We start from the raw sequence: 14,046 nt of genomic DNA, 5'->3' as shown, positions 1-14,046 counted from the left end.
GTTAACGATTGTAAGAATGGCATTTCATAATATCGGCGAAAAATATTATGGGGGAAAATATCGAAAACATTATTCGCTCCAGGAAAACAAAGAACAGCTAATACATAAGTTCCTAGGTGAACTACGAAGATAGATTACAGTAAATGGAGCTGCCAACATAAGTAAAACAAAGGGGTGATGTTATCATGTTATAGTAATTAGAAATGTGAAAGGAGAAAAAATAATCGACAGAGGAGACTTCTTAGTGTGGGATTAAAGAAGAAATTAGCGGACATGGAAAGAAACTGAGAAAGATTATTCTTATCCTTTCTTCGTCTGTCTCTCCATTTCTCTCCCTCTCACCTCGCCGCCTTTCTTGCTTTGTCTTCACTTTCCTCTTTCATAATACCTCTCTGTCTTTTCGCGTTCCTCCTCTTCATCTTCCTCCGTGTTCTATTTTTCCTCCACTCCTCTTTCACCTCCACTTTATGCTTATTCTTCTACTCCAGTTTTGAATAAATTTTCCTTCTTCCTTATATCCGCCCACACACACACACACGCGCGCGCACGCACGCACGCACACACAATCACTTTTTCCACCGTGATGCAGCAGTGTCACTTTTATCTGAGGACAACAGAATGACCATGGTATAGAAAGTGGAAGGGAGTGGGTCGACCCTTAAAGAAGAGGAAGAAGAAGAAGAGTGCAGCTGTAGCACGTACGGGAAGTACAGTATATACCACCTGAACAGTTGGGCAGGGAGGGAGAGAAGGAGGGAGGGAGGAGGGTGTCAAGCTGGGCGGGCAGTAACGACGACGGCGTGGGTCGGTCGGGTGGAGTGAAAGCTGAGAGAAAGGGAGTTGGGCTGAGAAGGGACGAGAAGAGAGAGACGAGATTGGAGAGCGATGAGGAGGAAGTAGTGCATTGTTGATGTTGACTGTGATGGTAGTGCGTTTAGTTAATAAAGGAATAGGCGGATGGAAGAAGAGGATTATAGATGGTTCATTTGAACTTAGATACTTTCTTCACGGATGACGTTGAATCTTTGGAGCCCTCCAATCTAGTTGGGTTACGTGCACTTTCATTTGTTTGTTCAGCATATCCATTTATTCTTATAGGTTGATGTATGCATTCTACCAGTATTTGTAATAGATGTGTCAAAGAATTTTTGGTCGTGTACGTATTCGCCAAGTTAAAATGAGCAAAATAACCGGTAGCGAGTAAGATGGGGTTGGGTGGGGAGGATGGTGATGCAGCGTGGATGCTATTGCGGGGAGAGTAAACGTGTAGTGTAGAGGAAGGAAAGAAAGGAGGAGGAAGAAAGGAAGTGTTTTGTCTCGATTGGAAAAAGATGTTACATAAGACGAGTGAATAGGAAGGAAGTAGGTGAAAGGAACGGGTCCACAGATGTTCAGACGAGACAAGAAAGAAGGCGAAGAAAAAAGTGAAAGAGGAGAAGGTGAGGATGAAAAGGCAGAGTCGCTAGGAAGTTGGACAGAGGGAAGAAAATAGGAATAAGGATGGTAAATGGGGAACAGCTGTGACAGGGTAAGTGCAAAAGAGGCTAAGGAAGGACTAATGGAAATAAAAGGCAGGAAGTATTTTTTTCTCTCTCTTTAGCAAGGAATGTATTTGAGAAAGCGAGGTGCAAGGAACGGGGTGGGGTCGGGTGGGGTGAAGAGTTGTTGTCGTTCCCTAGACTGCCTGGCCGAGCAGTCCTGTCTCCATGGTTGGAACGGTATTTCCCATAAATCCCTCATTGAGTATATATTGTGCTGCTGGCGTCCATGATTGTGTACTATGTAGTCTTCCATAATGTGTTGTATAGTATGGGGTGAAGTGCTGAAGCTCTTGCCATCCCTGCGGGTGGCACATATCCCTGGGAGAGGGCTAGCAGTTTTAAGTGGGAAGGAAATAACCGTTATCAAAGCCTACCCCCCCCCCCCGACGGCGACTCCGGAACGCCATCTCATCCAGTGTCTCTCTACGTCACCAACAGTCTTGCTATCTCATCCATGTCGGTTGGTTTTTCGTTCCGGGTCCTCTCCCGAGCTGCCCATGTGATTTATCGTCTGTCTCATTTCAGCATATTTACTATTCTTAAGATTTATCCTAATATTCAAATAATGGCCAAGAACTGGTTTACCAATAGAATGATTAATGAATGGAATAGACTTAGTAATCATATAGTGAGCGCTGAAACTATTGGTTGTTTTAAGAAAAGGTTAGACAACTATATATGGGGATGATAAGTGATAAGGGACATGGAACTGCATACTGTATGCCATGTGGTATCTTCCAGTCTCCTTAATTCTTATGTTCTCATGTTCAAATTACTGCCTTTCTGATTCATCACATATATTTATTGGGACTGCCGGCTGGTGTTTTTATTCAAAAAGGGAGGCTGACCAAAACTGCTACCAAAATAAATTTACCACTAGCAGGCTGTACTGTGGCACATTAATTTCTCATAATAATACGATCAAGATGAATTCGTAAATATTTCTCAAGGATACTTTTTGTGTGGAGCTTGTTGAGCTATAAGCCGCACAAGAAATATATAAGTTATTACTAGGATGATTGCTCTCTCTCTCTCAGCAGTCACTCTCTAAGGAAGGTGTGAGTAAGGGGGTGAAAGGGAGAAAGTGTGACAGAGGAAGATGGGGTTGATAGACCAGTGAAGAAGGGCAAGGAAGGGTGTTAGAGAAGGCGCATGAGGGTATGTCGTTTATTTTGGACCATTTAACTTGACTCCTTCCGAACCTCGTAACGGTTTTCTCTTCATGATGCCGCTGAGTAGTTCTTCCATTTTTCTGTATCGATAATCCCCCTTCTCGTACGGTGTTGGGAGTTTTATTTCATACCTGGTGTTGCCAGGTTATCTTGTTGATATCCGTGGTACCCCCGTCTCACGGTAGCGAAGAGGTTCAGATTGCACCTTCGAGATGATAGATGGAGTGCTGATCCCATCCCCGGCAGCGAGAGTGGAATCCCCAGTCGCTATACGGGAAGGGGTAATCGAGATAGATTCTGATCCTTTTGTTAGTTACCGAGTGAGAGGGAAGCGGAATTAGATTCTGATCCTTTTGTTCGTTACCGAGTGACAGGGAAGCGGAATTGGATATCCTGACGGTATCCATATTCAAAATAAAAGTGCTATCCGGTACATTCGCCGAATTTATAGCGTATCGACATGAGTTCATTGTTACATACACTTCAGGTTTGTTAGTCTATGAAAATATATTACATGATAACATGTAAATAGGAAATTAGGTTTGTAAGTCTATGAAAATAACATCCATATCACATGATATGTAAATAGGAAATTACTTTGGTTTTAAAAATATTTGACAGAATATTTGCAAGGCATGGCATACTGTATAGCTACCAGTCTGAATATATCCTAATTTTAAACCATTTAGTGGTTTAGAGGGCATATATTTTCATTACATTAGCTGCACATGGTGAATCCCACGTCAGCTCTGGGTTCTTTTATTTGTCTGGTAAATCTGGATCTTAACCTTGTCTTAGCTAAATTAAAATTTAAATTTAGTCTCTTGGTTTGCAAGATTGTAGACAAGACTATGTCTTGTAGTACTGCTCCTGTATGCTTTCCTCGAACACAACGTTCGAGTCAGATGAAAATACTGGTAACTAATTCAACGAGGCCAAAGGGATCTTGCCAACTCGGCAAGTTTCTCTAATAATTTCGTTTATAATTATCTATTGTTTTACGTTTGCTACGAGGTGCCCTTCGGTTTGTGTTTATGCAAAAGGCTTGCAGACTTGGCGGCCTTGGGTGGCTTTGTCGATGTGGGGGGGAAACGTTACGAGGTAGTACCGTACATGGTTAGGAAACTTTCTTTAAACCTTAAGTAATCTCCATTCGACTGCACCTTGAAAAAAGGTCGATGAGTCACAACATGTTGTCTATGCTTCTGTCTGTGAAGACTACAAGAAATATGCTTACTAATCCAGTCTTCATGAATTAATGCAGACCCAGATGCTGCATCCTCTCGTGTGATTGTGAATGAGATATAAACCTTGGTATGTAATACATGACGTACATCCTAGTAATAATTATCGATTTTCTGTGATTGGAAGACTCATTGTTCAACACATTCCACACAGGAAGTATTCTTGAGAACCTTTTATGAATTCATCTCGATAATCTTATTATTTAGAGAAACTAACGTGCCAAAGTTGAGCCTGCTTGTAATAAGTTTAGTATGATTGTGGTTTTGGTTGTCCTCCCAGTTTGAATAAATCGGAAAGGCAGTCATTTGAATATTAGGATAAATTTTGAAAATGTTAGATATGGTGAATTACTGTATATATATGTATATATATATATATATATATATATATATGTGTGTGTGTGTGTGTGTGTGTGTCAGTATTCACAAGTAGATGAAAAGTTAAGTGAAATTACGAAGACGGAAGGAAGCGTGCATTTCCAATAATGGTAAAGTATCAGAGGTTGTGGAAACAAATTTCTCGGGAAAAATAATTTTTCTTCATGGTTCATCGACTGTAGTTCAAAATTACTGGGCAAATTAAATGCTGCACCGACATTCTTTTTCATAAAATATATATTTGTACACATTTTCATTTTATATATAGATGAGAGCATACCAAAGCGCAAAATTAAATTGTGGAAATCACAGTTTCCTAAATGGCACTAGTCAAACTTGTTAAGTTCTAAATTGTGATGTATATTATCATACAAAGAAAAAGAAAATTGGACTAGATAATTCTACCTCAAATATATCACATCATACATATATATTGCCGAAGAAGAAAATGACATATGTCCACAATTTTTTTCCATCTTTATTTTTATTTTCCCGTGGAACCTGGTTGTCCCGTACAGCGGACAGCCGACACATTAGGCAAAAAGAGGACGAGCCAGTTCTGTTGATATTTGGATCAGGGATGGGGAGGGCAGGGGAGTTGGTGTTATGAAAGAAAAAAAAAACGGGTGGACACCACTGAGGAGGAGAACGTTGAGATGAGCGGCGAAGCTGACGTGAGACCAGAAACTCGCCGCCCCCCCCCCACCTCACCCCCACAACCTTCGCCCGACAGGCTTCGGCGTCTTTCCCGGCAAACCCTTTTTTGTTATTATTCTTTTCTTTGTATATTCATTAAGTTATTTACAATCTTATATATTTATTTATAATTTTTGTTTTGATTTATTGCATTTTAATGTGTGTATATCCTTCCTGCGTGGATTTTTATGTGGGATAATCCGCAAACTGCTTGCTCACTCGCTTACCTTCGGGTAGAGCCCGTCGTCCACAGAAAGGTCAGCAAATTGCTCTTTTCATTGTTAAATCCAACAGGATCTCTTTCATGTCAGTCTTTGCATTTATACAGTTACGAGCATTTGTTAGATATTGCAAATATAGGTGTATTATATTTCTATAGCGGGTGTCTATTTGTATTTTATTGTGGATACTGAGGCATTAAGAAACACATCCATATTATTTATGTCGCCAGGATGTTTATTTTGTGGTATCGACTGGTTTATTGTGATCTTAGTGCTGGTATACATTTACATGCATAAATGTATTGAAATAGTTGTGATATATAAGATAAGAACTATATTTGTTGGGGCACCGTTTCGGTAAAATTACAGAATCACGCATGCACGGATCTTCAACATGAAATTTACGTTGTCCAATAGCTCTTATCCTTATGTAACCTACCCTGACGTAACCTACCTTAACCTAACGTAACCATCCCGTAGGAATATATATATATATATATATATATATATATATATATTTATATATGTATATATATATATATATATATATATATATATATATATAAATGCAAAAAAAAAAGTGAAAAATGTGTTTGCGTGATGTTGGAATAGACGTCTCTGTATTAAAATTTATAGTTTCATGACTAATCTTTCTTCCATATTGTTCAACATATCAATGCATCTGTATGGGAAATGTATTCCTCAAATATCCTTAAAAGAGATTGAATGTTTGTCTGTGTGTGGTTAACGAATGATTAGATAACTTTATGGGGGGGGAATGATAGGTGGTAATGGACATGGAACTGCTTAGTGTAGGGCTTATGGTCTCTTACAGTCTCCTCCAAAGCCCCAGTGAGACTGGTAGAAAGTAGTGAATGTGTTTGATGTCATTAATAACATGTGTTCATTTGTTCTTTGGTTGTTTATGCTTGAGAAGGTTTGCATTCTTGTGCACCGCCATTTGTAATATTTACCAGACCCGAACCCAATTTCTTGTAATGACGTTCAGTCAGGCCTGTACGCTGCAGGTTCGAATCCTGCACTCCTTTCCGATTCTTAGTAATGACTGTTATCAGAGACAACAGTCCAAGAAGCGCATTGGGCAGAAGTTACGGCTTCGGCCGCAGCAACAAAGTGCCTTCAGGCGTAGGCTCCTGACCAGTCACTTCAGTCTGGTCACACCCAGATCTGACCCGTGGCATTCGGGAAAGTGCATGCAAATAGGTCATTCGTGGCTGAACATGTAGTCCGTTTGTTCCTACTGATAGATTTAAGAAGGAAATAGGCAAGGACTGTTTTACCAATAGAGTGGCCAAGGATTGAAATAGTCTTAGCAACCATGTAGTGAGCTCTGAAACAATCGGTTGTTTTAAGAGAAGGTTAGATAAGGGGATGATAGGTGGCAATGGACATGGAACTGCCTAGTGTAGGTCTTATGGTCTCTTGCAGTCTCGTTCATTATGTGTTTATTTTCTTATGATAAAAAACTAATATCATGTAAATAAAATAATCGATGTACCCACAATTCAAGGTGCAGCCACGAGCAAAAGTATTAACCCGCTCTAAAGTACTCTCAACGTCATTATGATTGTTTTCTTTTCGAATACGTGATACATATGTAGTATTTAGCTTACAGTTAATACATTTTCTTGAGTAAAATAAGAGAGGAATTGCCAAACAAAGAATGTGAATGTTTTGTATAATGACAATCTTTGGGTCAATGACCACCCCACCCCCACGTATGGTTCGTACCAATGCTATTAATCCGGTTCATCATCTCATCCGGGTGTTTCTGGTTCTCTAGCTTTCCCAGCCGGATGAAGCCTGTTGTTTAATTCCCTTGGCAATTCTCCTGAGGCTGCGTCAGTCGCCTGTTTACTAATGACAGCGAAGAGATCATGTGATTACACCAGTAATATTAATCCGGACCATCCTGTCATCCGGATGTTTCCGGATCTCCACTTCTTTCCCAACCGGATGATGCCTGTCGTTGGTCTCTTTTTGGCAAGTCTCCTGAAGGCTACGTAAGTCGCCTGTTAACTAATGGACCTTCTTAGATAGTGAAGAGATCATCAAGGTTTTATGTTATGCAATAACTCGCCTGGACGTTGCTAGGTGCCTCCCTTGTTACATGAGGACAGAAGTAGCCCAACCCGTCTTTTGTTTCTTCTCGTATATTCGGTCACCATAAGGGTATTGTGGGCAGGTTATATATGCTTACATGGCGATTGCGATGCTATTGTGTTCAGTACCTCTCACGTCAGTTAACATCTGTTTCAGTTAAGGCATTATTAGCGATATTTTTCTCTTTGATTAAGGTTGATTGAGGTTGATTGTATTTTTGAGCAATATGACAGCAAAAATGGATGAACCACTTGGCATTAAAAGTATGGAGAGATAGCTAATGGTGCTTGTGTGTCGTGTCAATTCTTGGAACTAATTGGTCAAGGCCAGAGGTGAAGGTCAGTGGCTGTCCGATTTACTTTAAACCAAGACAAAAAGGATCTTTATACGAGTATTATATATCAATTATAATAATATCCATCGCAATAGATTTGAAATCCATACTACTTTGAATGTCTGTCAAAAATTGAAAATTAGAATTCAAGGTCATTGATCATTGAGAAACGCTGCTTCTGCTGTTGCTGGGCGAGGTTTGGTATGCCTGGCACCCCTATTTTTCTGGTAACCGTCTGGTGTGTGTGTATATATATATATATATATATATATATATATATATATATATATATATATATATATGTGTGTGTGTGTGTGTGTGTGTGTGTGAGCAGGATGTTATCTTTGATGCATACTGTGTTAAAACCGATGGCCAATTGTGCCAAAGAATTACTGTCCAATTATTCTTCCCTTCCCCCAACCACCCAATCGATTGGGACATTTTTTCCTGAATAAGATAGTTTGGCATTAGATAGAATAAAACTTGAGAAGGTCGCCGCAGTAAAGATGGGGTAGGAGAAGGCAAGTCCGGGCAGGAAAAATAAAAAGGTCTTGCGGGGGATTTCCCTCTCTCTCTCGTGGTGATTGTTGCCGCATGGCGAGTTGATCGACGGTTTCCTTCGGGGAATTAGCATGATGCCCCTCAACCCCCAATACCTCCACACCCCTATCCTGAGGATCCGGTTGATGCCAGTTATGATCTCACAGTGTAAGAGTACACATATCGAGTCCGCGCTTGCTATCACACAGTATTTCCAGCCCCCCAATGGTGGTGTGTTTTCGGTCTCGGTCCTTCATAGCTTTACTCGGTTCTGGTTTCTCTTCTTGCCTCGTCTTGCTCTCGCCAACTTTGCAAATGCTCCATATCCAACCTCCCGACATTGGGTATGGGAACGCGTGTGTGTGATTAGGTTGATTTAAATCTCGTGCCCCAGTGGCTGTTGGCAACTACTTACAACTACAGAGTTGAAGTCACTGTGCCGGCACGCAGCGGATCTGACTGCTGAGGCTCACCCCACCCTCTCTCCCTCACTCCCTCCCACCCGCCCCCAGCCCCCATCCCGCAGCCGCGCGAGTCAAGCGGCAGTTCCCTCGTCGCATCTCGCGGTGGTGGTTGTGAGGTAGTGTCCACGCGAGTGCTAGCGCACGTATAAACAAAAGAGTGTTGATAAAAGTAGTGCTTCCTCTTAGAAAATTCGGACAATAATTAATTAGTGTGTGACTGACAGGCCCTACTAGGTACCAGTTAAAACAAGGTTACCTGTAGGTGGCCTTCAAAGCGTTTTATTTGCGTGTTCGTCGTATGAATATAACAGTATAGAAACCACCCAGCTGGATCTGTGGCTTCGCTCAAGCTACTATCATTCCAGTACTTTCCTTTGCAGTTTATCTATACTAAATGTAACATTATTGACATATGGATGATGGAGGAGTGTGTCCTAATTCAACGTTAATTTACTAAACACCATCGATGAAATGGCGTTCAGTGTTTAACGAGGAAGAAGTGTATCACGTAGAAAATTCAGAAGGTGGAGTGGGTGGGTGGGAGGTGGTAGGGGGGCCAGATGTGTGTGACTGCTGTTTTTCGCTCGCGTCCATTTAAACACGAATAAACAACACAGGAAATGGATTTGTGGTATGCTATTGGAGCAGGTGGATGTTATGGAAAGGGGAGTAGGTTAATGTGAAGGGAAAGGGGAGTATTTTTTAATGGAAGGGTAAGGGAGATTTGAAGAAGGAACCCAACTTTCTCTAGCTTTGACCCTATTGCGAAGTCACACCGTCTATCCATCCTCCTCCTCCTCCTTCTCCTCCTCCTCCTCCTCCTCCTCCTCTTCTTCCAGATACCGCTACAGAAGATCACTTCATGGTTCGACAGGGTGTTGGTGTCTTGACATACATACCTACACAGAATATTAACACCATTTACTGGCTCAAATGCTCGCTGTTGGTAAACTGTCCGCTCGTTGGAAAGATGGCGCTGAGTGACCAAATGAGAAGCCCTACTTTTCCTTCCTCCCATGCTAAGACAAGAGGTCATCGGGGCTTTTTTCCCTCTCTGTAGGTGGATGGATGGTTGGGTGAGTGATAAAAAGAGGAACAATGGTAGGGTAGTGGGGGAGCTTCTTGTGGGGAGATTTTAAGGCTGAGGAATCACCCAAAGATGAGTTTATCAGAAGTTTTTCCGATCCCACTTTCAGAATAAGCCTTGGCCTTTTAGGAAGTGGTGAATAGAATTGTCAAGGAGGAAGAATAGATTATGTACTTGTGTGTATAACGCGCGCGCACGTGTGTGTGCGTATGTATGTATGTGTGTGTGTGTGTGCCAATGTGTACACCTACGCCGTCACTCCCATTCATGTACGTTTATCTTACGATTAGATAAATATTGAATAACAAAACGAGACAATTGCGACATGGATCTCACCAATACCACATGCACAGGTATACAATGATGCATACACAATAATATAATGCAGTTATCGGAAAGGGCAAATTCACAATAGAATAATGAACAAATAGGCACGATAAGCAGTATATTTTAACCATAATACAATTATATAATGGAGTCTATAAGTAGTTTATATTTAACCAAATACTAGCGCTTATGAAGGAATGACCACACCTATAAAATCGTGTCCCGTTTCGTAATATTTATTGAACGGAGTTGTTCTCATCAAAAGGCCATGGACAATGTGGAGGGAGAGGAGGGGGGGGGGATAATGAACTTGTCCTACAGGACAACGCGACAAGACCTCGGGGAGACCAGCAAATATGTATATAATTATATAATCTCAAGGGCCTTTCTTTTTGACTCCCAGTACGCGAAACGTAGTGTCATATTCTCATTTTTATTAGTGACAAATCAGATTTCGGTCTTGCATGATCACGAACAGAAGTCTGATAAAGGTCTTGTTCTGAAAACAATAGGGTCTGAATCAGCCTGCCCTCTTCTCTCTCTCTCTCTCTCTCTCCCTTCCTGTCGGGTAATAGGTATCGTTCGGCGTTTATTCAGGAAAACACGAAAAGGTCGGAGGGCGTTGAAGACATCATTAGCTTGAAGGGTAGGGTTCATTCCAACTCGAATCGTGCCACTGCCATGGCCTAGGGACCAACCGTAGTAGACACACCTACTTCTGACCTGATTCTCTTCACTACACAGATGAAGAGTAAAGATGGCCCTTCGGCGGGAGTGCCACCTGGCACTTCGCCGGCCGGGAAAGGGCCAGCTGCAGATAGTGCCAATTCACGCTAACTGGCCGGCTGATTCACCTGCAGATTTCCAGTGTACATACGGACCAGATACGTTTTGATTCGCGGATGAAGGTTGTTATGTGGGTTTTGTCTGTATGGATATCTAATATAGTAATAGCAACTGAAACTTGTTCATTTCCTAGGACACGTTCTGTATAGTGGCCTTCATGAGCGAAGAACTCTTGGGGTTTTAAAGGAAATGGAGGGAAAGTTTTTGGGTGGTGACCTGGAGGATAAAAGAGTAAAGATCTACCTATCAAGCATGGAACGGGGTTAATGATCGTCGAAGAGGCCCCGCCAAGGAGAGAGGAGGAAAGAATGAGCTTCTGGGAATGCGGGTTGAGTGAGGTGGGGGGGGGGGGCAGGCCACAGTGTGAGAGGGGCATAGTGCCGCTTGGTAAAGAAGGAGGCTATGAATGTCTCTCTCTCTCTCTCTCTCTCTCTCTCTCTCTCTCTCTCTCTCTCTCTTTCTCTCTCACACACACACACAAGAGGATGTTCTTCTCCGCTTCATAATTTGTTTTGTGTGGACTAAAAACAGGAGTCACTATGTGTTGTAACAATAGAGGCAGACCAACTTTGTCATATCTGGCATTGGTGTGGAATAGGTGTACCTAGCTGCCTAGCATTTGACCCAAGCAATGTGGCGTACACGCACGCACACGACTTTTGTATCCATGTCGTCATTTACTTGAAGTCGTCGTCTCCGTTTCGATACTTGGTTGTGTCATATATCCTGTTCTAACACTGACAGTTACGTATAGACTTGTATATAAAAACTTGTTTCGAGAGTACTTTTATTATATATAAATGACAAATATGACGGACAAAATGTAGAAATGATATGTGATAGACTTGATAAATTCAACATATTTATTGTAATTTAATATCAGTTACAAAGGATTGCAACGGACATAATGGGGAGGGATATCCGATAAATATAATAAATTCAACATATTTATTGAAATTTAATATCAGACTTAGTAAGGATAGTGAAGGTGGGTTTTTGATATGTCGTGGTCGTTTTGTGGGAAGATTCAGAAATTTAATATGATTCACATGATTTTGTCTGCTGCCTCTGAAATCCGTTAAATCGAGGGCTGAATGTATACACTTTTTTGTGTATCGTACAACTAAGCTAAAGAGAAATGATAAAGCACGAAATAAATATATTCGAGGTTTTTAGCCTACGAATTGAAATGGCTCTCTTAAGGCGTTATCAAATTACTTTTTTTTTTACATTGATTTTACGTAGCAAAAATTCCTGGGAGTTAGATAATACCGCCGATTAATCGGAGGTTGGAGAAAAATTAACCCAGTGTGATACCCCGTGTAGACGATATCGTTACAATATTGGGGCTGGGTTGTGTGACTGAACGAGTATCTTGTGGGAAAAAAATCGTAACGAATCTCAAGATTGCAGTGCACGAGCGCAGGTAGCATGGCCGGCCGGATCATTTATTTGCTTCGGTCTGGATGCTGATCATGTAGGCAGCCAGCCAGCCAAGCGGCAGCCTACTTACTGCATGCGAGTGAGATCCAACTCGACACAACTGAAATGTGGACCAACCCTCGTGTTTGTTTTTTGTAGTAGGAGAGACTTTAGTACATCTAGGTTTGTGGGCTGGAGGTGAAGGGGGGTATTTTTTCCCCGTTACTACGCATATAAAAACACGCGATGATACCTGGTCGAAGGTTATCTACCTCGTAGCTACCAAATAACCTCCTTTGTCGAAGGATGGGTGGGTGAGTAGGTGCGTGCCGAGGGGCGAGTTAAGAACATAAGAATAGAGGAGACTGCAAGAGACTATAAGGCCTACACCAAGCAGTCCCATGTCCCTTATCACATTTAATCCCTATCCATAAAGTTATCTTCTTAAAACAACTGATTGTTACAGAGTCTATTTCATTCTTCAACCACTTTGTTGGTAAATCATTTCTTGCCAGATTCCTTCTTAAACCTGAATTTCTCCAATTTAAAGAGTTGAAATAGACATGACCACAGCAGTTGCCAGAATAAAATCAGGAATGGTGTGATATACTGTACGGAGAATCTGATGATAATCGAAACAGGCAGGTCGGTAGGTCGATGTGTCATGTTTTATCGACAAGCTAATCGACCCCATCTATTCTTTGGGCAGTATATATTATCAGACAATTCATTCGTATATAAACATGATAGGACGAAAATATCCAGCATTGAACTTTAAGCAACCTTCATTTGTACATAAACTTCAAATACAGAGAGGAGACCCAACACTGTATTTGTTAAAACTTACCATCATAGAATAAAGAAAATAGTTGTTATTTATCGTACGCCGTTTCCTGAGAAGAATGTAAAACAAATATTTATGGAAAAAGGACCCAGCACAGTGCCCTGTGGTACATCAAAATGACAGTTGATTAACAACACAGCAAGAATTGTGTATGTTGAGGGAAAAGGCAAAAGGTCGTTCACTGTTAATTGATAGTTATGAAGCAGACTCGTAACTTCAGTCTTTCATCGGCGAGACATCGTCGAGAGCTTAAAAAAGGCCGACACTAACGTCTGCCTCATTAGTTTTGGCATAAATTAGGAGATAATCTATCTTATACTCGAGAGCTCTTCCACCCTATATGGGAGGTTGCCAGCCAAGGATTGCTCCCACTACCATCTACCACCCATTATCCCCCCCCCCTCCCATCTTAGCTCCTCATGGATGACGGGTCATCACTGTGTCCTAGCCAAAGAAAAAAAATGACGTGCCCCAAGTAACTGTGCCTCACGTAGTTCTAAGTTTCGAACAAAGTTCTCTCCCTTCTGCGTTTTGTCAGATTTGGCTGAATGAGAGGTAATGAAATAAATACCGAGAAGTGAGGCGAGCGAAACGAGACCTGGCCTAGAGTAAGTTGTATGGAATACTTTTGTTCCCGGATTTGAAAACTGGTTTTCATGTTTGGCAAAAACAAGTCACGAGAGTCGGAGCCTATCTGTCTGTCTGTCAGCGAAACTAACACACGAAGGATAAAAGAACGGCCTTTTTATTCTTCCATGGCTGGCCCATTTGCTTGTATTCGGAACCTATAGTTTTCACTCTTTTTC

The 14,046-nt window shown here is 41.5% G+C and overlaps 1 protein-coding gene across 2 annotated transcripts in view; it reads left to right on the top strand.

Moving 5' to 3' along the window:
- The window catches only part of Rhp (GTP-Rho-binding protein rhophilin), an 83,717-nt gene that overhangs the window by 43,928 nt on the left and 25,743 nt on the right, over positions 1–14,046 (top strand). Inside the window, exon 1 of one of the 2 annotated variants that reach the window (XM_076211132.1) lies at positions 8,816–8,830. The exons of the other annotated variant lie outside the window; for it this stretch is intronic. The gene's annotated coding sequence lies outside the window, so the exon portion shown is untranslated. Of the gene's footprint in view, positions 1–8,815; positions 8,831–14,046 lie in introns of those variants that run through there. 2 annotated transcript variants of the gene reach the window in all.

This window comes from Oratosquilla oratoria, chromosome 28 (assembly GCF_046742065.1).
Source record: "Oratosquilla oratoria isolate Oo_2021 chromosome 28, ASM4674206v1, whole genome shotgun sequence".
Taxonomy (NCBI): domain Eukaryota; kingdom Metazoa; phylum Arthropoda; class Malacostraca; order Stomatopoda; family Squillidae; genus Oratosquilla; species Oratosquilla oratoria.
The sequence above is the reverse complement of the archived record's forward strand: the minus strand, read 5'-3'. Positions and strand labels throughout refer to the sequence as shown.